Below are 13,942 nucleotides of genomic sequence, written 5' to 3' on the forward strand. Positions count from 1 at the left end.
AGAACGATTCCAACACCTTGTAGAATCGATGCACCGCCATACTGTTGCCGTTCTGAGGGCTCGCGGAGAAGCAACTCGTTATTAACATCACATTCAATGTCTTCCCATGACTTTTGGCCACTCATTGTAATTCAGCTGGTGAATGAAATTGGAATAGGTGGGCGTGTTTTACTTGTAAATTGTGCTGTGTTGTAAGTGAGTGCGGAAAGGAAGTTTAAACGAGAAATTTATCTGAAGGCTGTAACATGTGTAGCAGCAAGTGTTTCCAGATTCTTCGGGGGCATCTTTAAATCATGATATCCATATTTATCTGCACATCCAAGTTAATTAGGAGATAATCATTTCTGTAAAAGCAAGTGCAGGAAGAACAGGATTATACTACCTGTAAAACCGTTGTCACAGAGTCACCAGAATTCAGTTTGGTCAAATATTTTAAAGTCATATTTTATAGCTTTTTTCATAAATTTAAGGGCATTTTGGTACTCATTTTCAGTTATATTTACGTCATCAACATCAGCCGCCTACTTGTGACCTTTTGTTTGCCACACACGCCTAACTACGTGTAAGTCCCCGAAGCAAACGGAAGAACAGGCCTAATCATTTTAGTTTACTTTCAAGGTAGAAGACAATAAGCCTCAAATTTGAGTACGGCCTAACTGAATGTCTTGATCACATTCTGTAAATTAAACTGGGAGGTAACATAACAATGAAGTGCGCTCTTCAAAACCCCTTCAACAACCTCATTGTATACTGTCTTCACATACAACATAAAATTTTGTACGAGAAATGCTGTAATGCTACCAGACCTCTTGGGTAATTATTGTGTAATAAATCTAAATGTTCCATTTGCTTAATCAACATCTCAACGATTTTAAATTCTGCCTTCTACAGGCGAATATACTTAAGCATACTATGCACTCTTCTTGAGAGGGGACTCCTTGAATAGATTTAGGCAGATATGTTCCTTCACTTCTTCATCAATTTAAACCGCTTAGTTATTCAACATCAAAGGTTTCATCTTGCAATTGCAAGAGCTCGTGTAGTAGTCTGGCAGGAAAATGTATTTTCCACAAGCTATTCATTCCCAGGAAGTGTGCCCTGCACCGCTTCCATTGCTAAATAAAAATACGTAGATACGCTTCTAGTGCTTCTCTGCTTTTCAGGATTGATATAGAAAGGAGCTCCTACGAGGACAGAAGTGGAAGGAGATCCTGAATGAGGAGAACAAATGTGCTTCATTTCTAAGCAGTACCTCCGCAGTCTAGATATATGCGTTTGAGCCGGTATTTTGTATACTGCCAGATATTGCTCTTTAATCTGATCTCGCCTGTTTACAAAGATTTCTCCCCCATGTTGTTCCCCTCCTGAAAGGCGTCGTCCCGTGCTTAATGGAAAACTGTAACTAAGCAGTGCAAATGACAGACGGATTTATGTACAAGGGAAAAATTATATTAATTGAATATTGCCGTAATTTTGTTATATCTGTTCGATATTGTGTTACATTATACGAAAACTGCATGATAACTTCGGGAAGGGCTTACTGCCAAAATACAAGTTTCGGAGTTCTTGCATGAACGATCAGTACATAATTTTAGTTTATAACTACTGATTAGGTTCACATAACTTGATAAATTCACGAAAATGTAATCCGATAGGAATAGGAAAGAAACATTGGTAAGAAAACTTTCAGTACTGTCTTGGTTCGGACGCTCTTGTGAAGAGTGACTAACGCAAGTACCTAGCAATCCGCGGAGAAAAGAGATTTAAAATACGTCCCTCAAATACTAGAGAAAGTAATGCTTGTAACTTGGAAGTCATCAGCGTCGTATTTTCGTATATACCGTACTTTATATCTGATTTATCTCGGTTAAACTCAGTTTCTGTAATATCTATCCTGATGAGAGGATTTATTTCAACTGTCAGGATTTTTATAGATGCCAAAGTAGACTTGACAAGAGAACGATATCCAATATTTACTACATATCAACTCGGAAATTACGAACAAACTTTGCAATGATATCTACAAGACATATACAGTAAGTCACTGTCCTGCCAGACAGATATTCGTCATGACTAATGATTCAACCTACTTGGCCACACAACCGGTAGAAGCAAAACTATAGTCTTTTAATGGATGTGATGACTAGGGAGCGGATTGTTATGTGCTAAAAATGTGTAAAATATTTTTTTTTTATGTGCTGAAAAACTTTAAAATATGTGATAAAAATTGAAATTATTTTCCTTTAAATATCACATAACTACTCGCGCTCAAGAAGTAAATAAGTATAATGTTTTGTATTAGAATATGGTGCTACCAAACGTGCTCCTTAAGGCAAAATGATGCCTGTGTATGGAAACGTTCTGTATGGTATATTAATTTTTCATATTCCAGAGTAGATATTATGAATGGTTATTTTTTAAAGGTAATGATTTGTTTAAATATGGCAAAAGCAACCTATCATCTTTGAAAAAATAGTACCAGTTCGTACTCACCCATCACACGCTGGAATATTAGTTGCTAGAAGAAGTCTCAGAATTGCAGTGAACAACAAAGGTCATCTCCAAATTGTCCATCACAAATGCATGCCGGTTATCTCTAAAGAACGCCCTATACTGCGAAAACGATCGCTCCACATCACAGGAAGTCGGACGAGCATAGTTAAAGAGAGGAATGTCACCAACAATAACGCCATCAATTTCGCCAACATGAGCACCCTCTAATACATTAGAAATTTGGCACATTGATTGAAATCTTCTGTTTTTCCTGAACAAATTTTGATATTTGACCTTTAACAGTCCCTGTACCTGCGAAGCCGGGAGTGAATCTAATTTATTTTCAACAGCGCGCACTTCCTTCACTGTTTCGGACAACAGGTTAGTGGATTTTTCAAGTATGTCTATAGTTTTACACAAGAAGCTTAGATTGGCAGATATAAACGCCAAATCATTTTTCAAAGAGCTGTCTTTTAGTATCTCTTGAAGAATCTCAATTGACGACGCGTCGTTTTTATCTAGCACGTTCACAACGGATGCAAAACTTTCGAAATTGTCTGCCTAGTATACTACAGCGCTAAGCCAGGTACCCCATCGCGTAACAATAGGCAGAGGAGGAAGCGCAAGATCCGAGTTTTCCTCTTTAAAGAGATCGATTCTTGAGGGTGCTTTTACGAAGACTTTTTTGCCATTAGACACTAATTTATCCACTTGAGGATACTGAGCCCGCACACTTTCGCATAACCTGTGTAGAGCATGAACAACGCAAGTTACGTGTATCATTTTCGGAAAACTCACAGAAAGGCCTTCGGCTGCCTTTTTCATGCAAGCTGCACTGTCAGTAAGGAAAAGCAATACATGGTCGTATTTTATACCTTTTGGCCAACGTAAGTGCATGGCTTCATTGAATAACCTAGCTACAGTGACATGGTTTGCAGCAAGCATTTCTTTACACGCTAGCAAATGAGAATGTTCGCAAACAGTTTTGTCATTCTTCAACACACCAACTACAACATTTCCTACTTTTCTGCCACTTGAATCAGTGGTTTCGTCAATGCTCACCCACAGTTTTTCGCTATCACATACTGCCCGAATTCTCTGTAAAGTTTCTTCGTAACATTTTAGGAGATAGTTTTTCCTTAATGTGGATTCGTCTGGAGGCTCAAAATTAATGTACTTTGTTAGGAAATTTCTCAGTCCCGGATTATTTATTTTACCAAGTGGACTGTCGGCGCAAACAAATGCTCTGCACACATCTTAATAATACTGGGAATATTTAGATGGGCCTGCATTTGAAGTAGCTGGTTCAGCTATTAGTAATTGTCGCGAACGCCCACGCGAAGCAGCCGCAGTATGCTTATTTCCAGACAAATGCTGGATTACTTGAGAACGTTGATCTGCACGTACTGTTTTACCACACGATTGGCAAAATAATACTTTTCCATCGGTAGTGAAAATGCTTTTAAATTCCACTACATATTGTTGAAGACGCGACCTTGTACTCGACTTCTCTTTTGGCATTATTTTTCAGGTTACGACACACGCATTTACGGTGAATCACTGTTTCAATAAAAAGAATAGCAGCGGACACTGAAGGAAATATTTCTTATAAATCCATACAAAATCACACGACCACGGGAATGATATATATATATATGATATATGAATGATATATGGACCCGAACAGCTAACCTTACTCTTAGGAGTGATGAAATTCCACTACCTAATGGTGGGGCAATATTCTTCCGAGTTTCCCATGTCGTTACGGAATTACGTCATCTTATCTCTCCGTGATTGCCTTTCGCTGATATTCTATAAACAAAACTCGAGAGGGCTGACTCATAAAGAGTTCGAATGACATCATGCAAGGAAACATCTTGTGCAGCAAATCAAATCGCTGTCGAAATGTAACGACGTAGCCAGTGACCAGCAAGTTTTAGAACTTATGGAGGGAATACACTGTTAAAAACAATACCGTAATCGTAAAATGAAAATATGAGCATTGTTTTATAACACAGTAGCATTTTAAATTTTATTGATCAACAAATATTGCCGATTTATGTGCTTATTATAGATTTTCTTAAAATATGTATTTACATAAAAAAAATTGTGAAAATATGTGTTTTTATGTGAAATAAGATTCAGTTTTTACACTTGGGGATGCACAATAGGAATAATGAACTTCGTAACTTGCGTTAAAACTTACGCAAAAAAATATGTAATTACATAAAAATCCGCTCCCTAGTGATGACTTCGTCGCTAGCTTCGGACCAAGACGTCTCTTGTTAGATCGATCTCGATAGCTGCAGTCGCTTAAGTGCGGCCAGTATCCAGTATTCGGGAGATAGTAGGTTCGAACCCCACTGTCGGCAGCCCTGAAAATGGTTTTCCGTGGTATCCCATTTTCACACCAGGCAAATGCTGGGGATGTACCTTAATTAAGGCCACGGCCGCTTCCTTCCCACTCCTAGCCCTTTCCTGTCCCATCGTCGCCGTAAGACCTATCTGTGTCGGTGCGACGTAAAACAACTAGCAAAAAAGAAGTATCTTGTTAGAATACCGTCCAGTGCATATGATATTTTCGATATGGACAGTCACGCCCCAGCGCTTTATACAAATACAGGTCCCGTGAGTTCTGACTTAGGATTGATATAGGATTGATACCTATATATTTTTGGAGCGAACACCTTATAAATTCGTCCGTGCTGAAAGAATTAGCAATCCGAACTATACATTTGGTGCGGATCAGTTATGTTTGAGTCCGATATTGTGGACGTATCATCAGAAGAACACCTTGGAGAAAAGTGTGCTGCAGGGAAATGTTTATGACAAGGTACCCCGAGGAAGACGGCCAATCAGATTGCTCATGCCAGGAGACAACCCTCATAGCATAGACCGCCAGACTTGGATCAAGCAAATCAGAGATGCAAAAACGTTTTGCATCACCACGACCTGTCAGGGGCAAAGGATTAGGTGGAAGAAAACGATGAATATGATACTACTAAATTTTCATTCTTCCCCTGAAGGAGAAGGCGGGTGTTTTAGACGGTAACGCCGTCTCTTAGGCCAGGAGATTTGTTACAGTTAAGGAAATGCTCGTAGAAGGTGAGGGGATTATAGGACGTGGCCTAAACTAGGAACTGCTCCGGCATTTGCCCTATTACAGGAAAGTGGTAAACCACGGGAAACCATTCTCAGGACAGCCGATGGTGAGGACTAACACATCTCGTCTCCCGAGTACAGAGGTGTAGAGCCACGGTTCAGCCGTGGCCACCCGACCTCTGCTCGGTTGGTCGGTCGGAGTACAGAGCTGTCGGACCGCAGAACAGCCACTGCCACTTGTACGCTGAAACCTACTCTGCAACAGCCGACCCTAAACTTGATTTTAGTTTTATGTTAATGAAGTCTCGTAGAGCTTTCTTTCTTACAGAATGAGTTAGAGGAGCTTTAATAGTAACATCCCCAATCACAATACAATACAAGCTCTGCTAACAATCGAACACACTGCGACATCATTTCCTCTCGCTGAACGTTCTTTCATTCATACGTAGCACTCTGTGCCACTACTTCAGTTACCTCCTCCTTTTCACGTCCCATAATTTCGGTAGACAGGAATGAAATCGAGAAAGTAGTTATTGGCTGGAAAAGTCGAGCTGTTCTCGTCATCTGTTACCCAGGTCCTAGCACATCACAGTGAAAAGTATTTCCTCCCTCCAGTTATCTTTATGAGTTACCGAGGAGTTATTCCTTGGGAGCTCTTATCACCCACAACAAAATGAGATAAAAAATTCTCACTAGCTCTAGGGCGCTCGTGCCATTACTGGAGCTGTATCCCATTATTGTTATCACGCCATGGTTTCTCTGTAGTAGAATTGTGGGAATATGAATTACCAGAAAAAGAATTAACAACAAGAAACGGTAAGAGATATTAAATAAAAAAACCGAAATAAGTAAATACATACAATAATTAAAATAATAAAACATCGGTTGAAGAGACATGTTCCTTTTAATGTATTACATTGTTTTGACGTTCGAAGTATATACACATTTTTCTTCTAAAAAAGCTCTGTTATTCATTTCTTTGTTCCTGTTGTTCAGGCAAACGAATGAATATATGCACTTGTATTCTGAATATTTAATTTGGCGTCCATTAATGAGGAATGTGAGAATCCTTCAGTGATATAGCCTACATGACATCGACGAAGGGGAAAATTCCAATGTTGGTACGGGTTCCCAAAGAAATAAAGTAAAAAATGCCAAAAAAAAACTTATGAAGAGGTCGTAATAGATGACATTAATATTTACTGAAGAATACAAAATGATTGCACACTTCTTCGTCGTCTTCTTTCTATTTCCTGGCATTTCTCCCAATTAACTGTGGGTAGATATTAATGTACCGTACGTTAAGCCAAGTTTTACAGCTGAATGCCCTTCCTGATTTCAACCAAACGTGCAGGGGTATTTTCCCCATTGCGTGTTTTTGTCGTGGTTAGTAGTATGATGTGTTTATGCACAGTAAATAAAGCTATTAAGACGATCGCAAACACAAGTTCCAGAGCCACCGTAGAGGAATTAACCAATTGCGGCTAAAATCCTCGGCTCTGCAGGAATCAAACCAGCGCCCTTTGAACTAGAGACCTCACTGTCCATTCACGCATGGGGCCGGTCAAAAGCCATCGCACACATATGAATAATAGTGTGTTAATTATGCCGCTATTTTCATGTAGAGATCATTGTTATTGTCGTGGTTCGTCAGTCCTTAGCCCGATTAAGATGCAGGTTTCCGTGTTGCCTGTCCTGTACTTAACTATTGATTTCTACATACTTAATGCATCTTACATCTACACTTATCTGTTTATTTTATTTTAGTATTGGCCTCTCGCTGTCATTTGTACCCCCTACAGTTCACTCTAAAACCAACTGAATAAGGCACAGGGTCTCCGGTCAATCTACCTTTCTGTACAATCTTTTCTTTTTAATCTTCTTCATTCTTGATCCAGTCAACCCACGTCACTGCCAGCATGTTTTGTAACATCACATTTCAATTTTCTTTCTGAGCCAGTTATTGTTCATGTTTCGCTTCCATACTGGCCGGTCCCTTGGCTGAATGGTCAGCGCAGTTGCCTTTGCTTCAGAGGGCTCCAGGTTCAATATCTGACTATGTAGAGGATTTTAATCGTAAATGGTTAATTCTCTTGGCTCGGGGACTGAGTGTTTATGCTGTCCACAACATCCCACACAACACTATCCTGCACGACACTAACACGCAATTTCTTCTACACGGAAGATGTCACCCATCCTCGTTGGAGAATCTACCTTACAAGGCCTGCGCCCGTCTAGCGATAGTCTCACAGGATTAAGCAGAACTTCCATACCGAGCCGAATTCTCTTGTTCCGACTGTTGAGGAAGGATGGGCTGCCATTCCTCCATAGACATTCAGACACCTCGTTGAAAGTGTCCCCAGCAGAGTTAAAGCAGTCATAAAAACGGAGGGGAACCCACCCCATATTAATGTCCAATAATACGGAACGTGACACGGGTAAAGTCGAAGATAGGTGTCCGAATACTTTTGAAAACTACTTGATGAAGTCATCCTGAACTTAGGTTGCTATAACTTTTTAATATATTCTGGGAGAATAAATAATAAATAAACATCAGTTGTTTGAAAATACTATTTGTGCTCGACGATGCCGAAATATAAATATTATATGGCAGAAAACTTAATCTTAATGAGTATCATTATAGTTCATTATGATACAGGTTCTCCACCAATCAGAGTTCATATTTTCATTGTGATATAACTGTTTGACCAATTAGGTAAGGATAGCAGAATAAAACATTTCGGACACACATATTAACATCAATGCACCTTCTACTTCCAATATTCCACAACCACACGGCACATTCCCTCATATTCACTTCACTAACTCTACAATAAACAATTTATATTTGAAATAAAACTATGATAACCTTCTATCAGAGCTTTTAAATATAGATATTGTCAAGGTCTGTGACCCACTCACGGAAAATCAATAACCCAGCGTATGCGCTCTGTGCTCTGTTCAGTAAACTCAACTGCGAAGCGACATCTCAACAGATATTTATGAATAATAATAATAATAATAATAATAATAATAATAATAATAATAATTACACCAAGTAAAATTGGCAGTGATGTGGAAATAAGGAAGGTGCGGGCTTCAAGACCGAAGGCTGAATACCAGTGACGAGCAAGGGGAGCCATAACGCAGTCAGCGAAAACCGAGTCGTTGTAATGCTGAACATTTATTACAATAATAAGTGCGCACAAATAAAGTCCGTATTCATTGGGGGACCTGCCCTCCAACAATTCAAATATTACAACTCTCAGTTCTCAATTCTTAACAAACTCCTTTTAGTGACAACATGTTGAATTAAAAGAAACCCCGTTAACACATTAACTTTTACAGAAGCAACCCCTCTTACTATTTACTGAGGCCCTTAGCCTCTATTAACAAGAGAACAAACACGTTACATTCTCAATATAAGGCAACTCCCTCCCTAAGCCTAACGTTGGTTGGTAAGCTTTCCTACCTCCACGGTCGCGGCTAGATGACCAAGCTGCTTGCTCGCTCCAAGCGTACTGAACGAAGTTTTCTGCGAGCACCGTGCCATCCCTCGGCAGAGGCGAGGAGGGGCAAGGTGGAGAGAGAACACGACAAGTGCGCAGGTCGGAGGAAGGCTTGCCAACACAATTTGGAGGGTGCCACCAGGGCGGAAATAATTTCGCATTTCCCTGGGGCCATAAGGGAACGGGACAACATTTGTACTTTATTAAGATAGGAAGAGAAAACACACATGTTACAAGGATATAATATATGCAGATCGATCTGTTTGAATTGTAAATTTAAAAGTACATGGCGAAGGAGAGTTCCTCTTGGTACAGACCTCCCTCCCTAAGTTTCCAACCAGGTTGGAAAAAGTCTTTCTTCTTTTACTTTAGACACCACAAGAGCTCTTGATAAAAGGTTCTTTTTTCAAATAAATAACAGTTTGCTTAAGCAATTAAAAACACTTGGAGAAAGAGTCTTTGCTTAGGATACACCAACAACTGGCCTAACATTTCATTAGGTAAACACCTTTTAGCTTGGCGAAAGGCAATAAAAGCCAGTCCGTGAGAATGCATATTTCAAGATGCACATCTCAATAACAAGATTGGAATAAGTTGGAGCAGAATCGCCGGGCGAGCTACCGGCTTGCAAGTCCAAGTGACGATGAAACTGGCATGGCTCAAAATGAATGACGAATGCCGAACACGCGGCAACCAGGCACACCAAGATGCAATAAGCCAGATGGACGATGCGTGCCACAACTGGCGGCGAATGCTAGCCAGCGCAAAACATACAACATGCAGGAAAACGGCCCGGAAGGACGGCCGATGGAGTCAGCGCATGCCAAAACACGCCCACATGAGGGGCCCTTCTCACGGAGCGACGGCGAAGATGGAACCTCCATAATGCTGAAACATACAAGTTTAAGGCCAGCAGTTTTGTCTTCACAAGAGCGGATAAGATGTAAGAGTCAAGGTGGAGGGAGACAATCCCGGGTCAGCGCGCCGGGCGTGGAGGTAGGAGGCTAGGTAGGGCTGCAGGAGGGCTCACATACCAAATTTAAAAACTCTTACAGACTAAGTAAAATACAACTCCTCATAAAATACAGAAGTTAGTAAAACAACGGGGGAACAAACCCCGCAAACATGAACACCACAGACGTATCGGTTCTCGCCAACCAATTAAAGCAAAATCTTCATTGAGCAGATTGAAGCTGAGAAAGATGAACACGAAAAACTCCCTCGGTCACGGGGTCTCTCACCAACAGGGTGACCGGGGTAAGAAAATCAATAATCCGGAAAGGACCACGGAACCTGGGTGCCAATTTCCCAGAGGGAACAAAATTCTTAATGAATACCTCATCCCCGACAGCCAGGCTGGTAGGCTGACGCCCCTTATCGTAGCGCTCCTTCTTCCTCTGGTAGGAGACCTGAAGATTCTCTTTAGCTTTCTTCCAGTTCGCGCGAATATTAAGAGGATCCACCCTCTCAGGCAACAAATCATCAATATGCCACAAATTGGAAAGCGGCGAGTTCGGAAGAAACGAAAACATGAGAGAGAAAGGGGAAAACTGGATCGCCTCATGCACCCTAGTATTAAAAGCATAAGCCAGCCACGGCAAGGTGGTGTCCCACATCTGAACATCGTGGTAATGGAAAGCAATGAGGGCCGAGCGTAAATTCCTATTAACTCTCTCCGCGTACGAAGGCTGGGGGTAGTAAGGGGAAGTCGTGACGTGAGTAATCGACAGGCTAAAACAGAAGTTCTTGAATAGATTAGATGTAAAGGCTTTAGCATTGTCTGAAACCAAATACTGACTAGGACCAAATGATGAAAATATGGTTTTTAAACATCTAATGGTTGTTTCAGCGTTGGCCATCCTCGTCGGAAATAACCATGTAAAACGAGTGAAGCCATCCACGCAGACCAAAATAAACTTATTTGATTCAGATTTCGATATCGGGAGAGGTCCTACGAAATCGATATATAGACGTTGCATAGGACGGGTAGCTTGGGTAGAGGATAACAACCCAACCCGAGAATTAACACATGGCTTACTAATCCTACAAATCTTACAAGCCTTGACAAGTTCGCGAACGTCTCCGTCCATTCCCTTCCAGATGAAATTTTCCCTGATCTTCTCCCTTGTTTTAAATACTCCCTGATGACCTGCGAGGGGAGTTTCATGAAAATACTTAAAGATCATAGGGACCAACACAGATAGAATTACAACCTTCATCTTACGATCATGACGGGAAGGGCAACAAAGAACTCCGTTCCTCAATACGTACGGATCGACAATTTTCCCATCCTTCAAGTCTTGGACGATAGGAGCCAAGAGCGGATCTTCCAATTGAAATTTACCTATATCGTGATACAAGAGAGGGGTATCAGATAAAATCGCTCCAACCAAAGATATTGCTAGGGAGGACTCAGAAGGACCTGGTTCGTCATCAAGAATAGGTTGTTCAGAAAACATCCTGCTGAGAGTATCCGCTACAACGTTCTCAGAGCCCCGAATATGACGGACGTTGAATTGAAAGGCGGAAATTCTAATGGCCCAACGAGCCAAGCGACCAGTTTTCCGTGGTTTCCCAAGCACCCAACTTAACGCCTGGTTGTCAGTTTCAAGCTCAAACTTAACATGCTCTAGGTACACACGAAAGCGTTCTAGAGCAAAAAGAACAGCCAAGCCTTCAAGCTCGTACACGGAGTACTTAGCTTCTAAAGGGGTAAGAGCCCGTGAAGCATAAGCAATGGGGCGTCTCCCTAACTCAGATTCCTGGAGCAAAACGGCTGCGACAGCTGACGAAGAAGCGTCGGCTTGCACTATGAAGACCTTAGTGAAATCCGGCATAGCTAACACCGGAGCGTTAGAAATGGCCAGCTTGAGATCGTCAAAAGCAGCCTGCTGAGAAGCTCCCCACTGAAACCTTACTCCCTTACGCCGGAGTGCATTAAGAGGGGCCGCACGACTGGCAAAATTCGGGAAGAATTTTCGGAAGAAGTTAACCATTCCGACAAAGCGGGACACACCTTTCACATCCTGCGGAGGAGGAAAATCCTGAATGGCCTGAGTGCGGGAGTGATCGACCGAGACACCGTTAGAGGATACAATATGCCCCAAAAAGGACATCTGAGGTTTGGCGAACGAGACCTTGGACAATTTGACTGTCAAGCCAGCCTTCCTCAGGCGTGACAATACTTCATCGAGGTGCTGGAGATGATCCTCGAACGTCTCCGAATACAAAACTACGTCATCAAGATAGTGATAAAGGAAGTCAAATTTAATGTCGGAAAACAACTGATCAAGGAGTCTCGTGAGAACGGCGGCGCCTGTCGAGAACACAAAAGGCAGCCGGCAAAATTCATAAAGGTTCCAGTCCGTCGCGAAGGCCGTCAGATGACGAGACTCCTCCGCGAGCGGAATCTGGTAATAAACTTGATTGAGGTCCAGGACAGTGAAGTACCTCGCCCTCTTGAACCATGAAAAACACGTATGTAAATCCGGGAGCGGGACAGACTGCAAGACCACTTTACGATTAAGAGCCCTGTAATCCAAAACAGGCCTATAACCACCCTGGGGCTTGGGCACCAGGAAAATGGGGGAAGAGTAAGCCGAAGTAGAGGGTCGGATGATCCCTTCCTCAAGCATGTTGTTAATGATCTCCTTTAATGCCTGCATCTTAGGAGGAGATAAACGGTAGGGCGGAAATCTGACGGGGACCGAATCCGTGACCTCTATTTTATACTCTAAGATATTCGTCATCCCCAATTTCTCAGTAAACACATCCGGGTAGGCCTCGCACAACTCCCTAATACGCTGCGCCTCATCCTCAGTCAAATGACTAAGATCTGACACCACTTCGTCCTGAGGCGGCGATACCGACGACGCTGAAGCAGAATTGCTAATGTGCAAAGGTATTTTATTCATTTGTAAAAACTTAAACCAACATGAACGCTCCTGAATATCTAAGACTAAACCAGAATGATCGAAAAAATTTGAACCAAGAATGACAGGATACGGTAAATTACTCGCAACATACAAGGAAAATTTCCAAGTAAAATTGGAAAGACGAATTTTACATTTTACCAGTCCCAGGACTTCAATTCTGGAAGAATTGGCTGATACAAACGAATGCAAAACCGGAGATAAATGAGGAAATTTACAGACAGCTTTATGTAAAGCAAACCATCTTTCACTAATAAATGACACTACACTACCAGAATCAAGAAGGGCCGAAACGGGCTCATTGTTTATTTCGATCTCAACCAACGGACTCAAACCTTTAATTTCCGTAGATATCTCTAAACAGCCCACAGGGCAAATAGGAGACGGTTCACCAAACGAACAAGATGTTTGATTAATAACAGGGGAAGGCAAGGCGGTACCATTGTCCTGCACCACCTCCCGCTGTAGTCAAGAGCTATTTGAATGGGTGGTACAATGTCGCGCAAGATGACCTGCGACCCCACACCGAAAGCGTACAATATTACTGGTTCTGGGCGGAACCTCTACCCTAGAACCAGCACTAGCACCCTGACTGTTGTTACGAGACCGAGAGGGGCATTTATTACACAAATGATTAGAAGCGCCGCAATTATAATACTTTCTTAATAAGTTAGGCTTACGAACCACCACAGACTCCCTGTCATTAGAACCAACCGGGGGCAAGCTAGTAATACGAAGTGAGTCCGCATGGCGAACACCTTCAGCCGATACCACTATCGCTTCGAGCTCCGCAAAACTGTGAGGTTGAGCAGTAAAACAAAAACAGGAGCGGTATAACGGGGAAATGCCCTCTACGATCGTGAGAACGATCTCCTCTTCTGTATAATGTAACGCAAACACCCTAGT

Source organism: Anabrus simplex, chromosome 7, assembly GCF_040414725.1.
Source record: "Anabrus simplex isolate iqAnaSimp1 chromosome 7, ASM4041472v1, whole genome shotgun sequence".
Taxonomy (NCBI): Eukaryota; Metazoa; Arthropoda; class Insecta; order Orthoptera; family Tettigoniidae; genus Anabrus; species Anabrus simplex.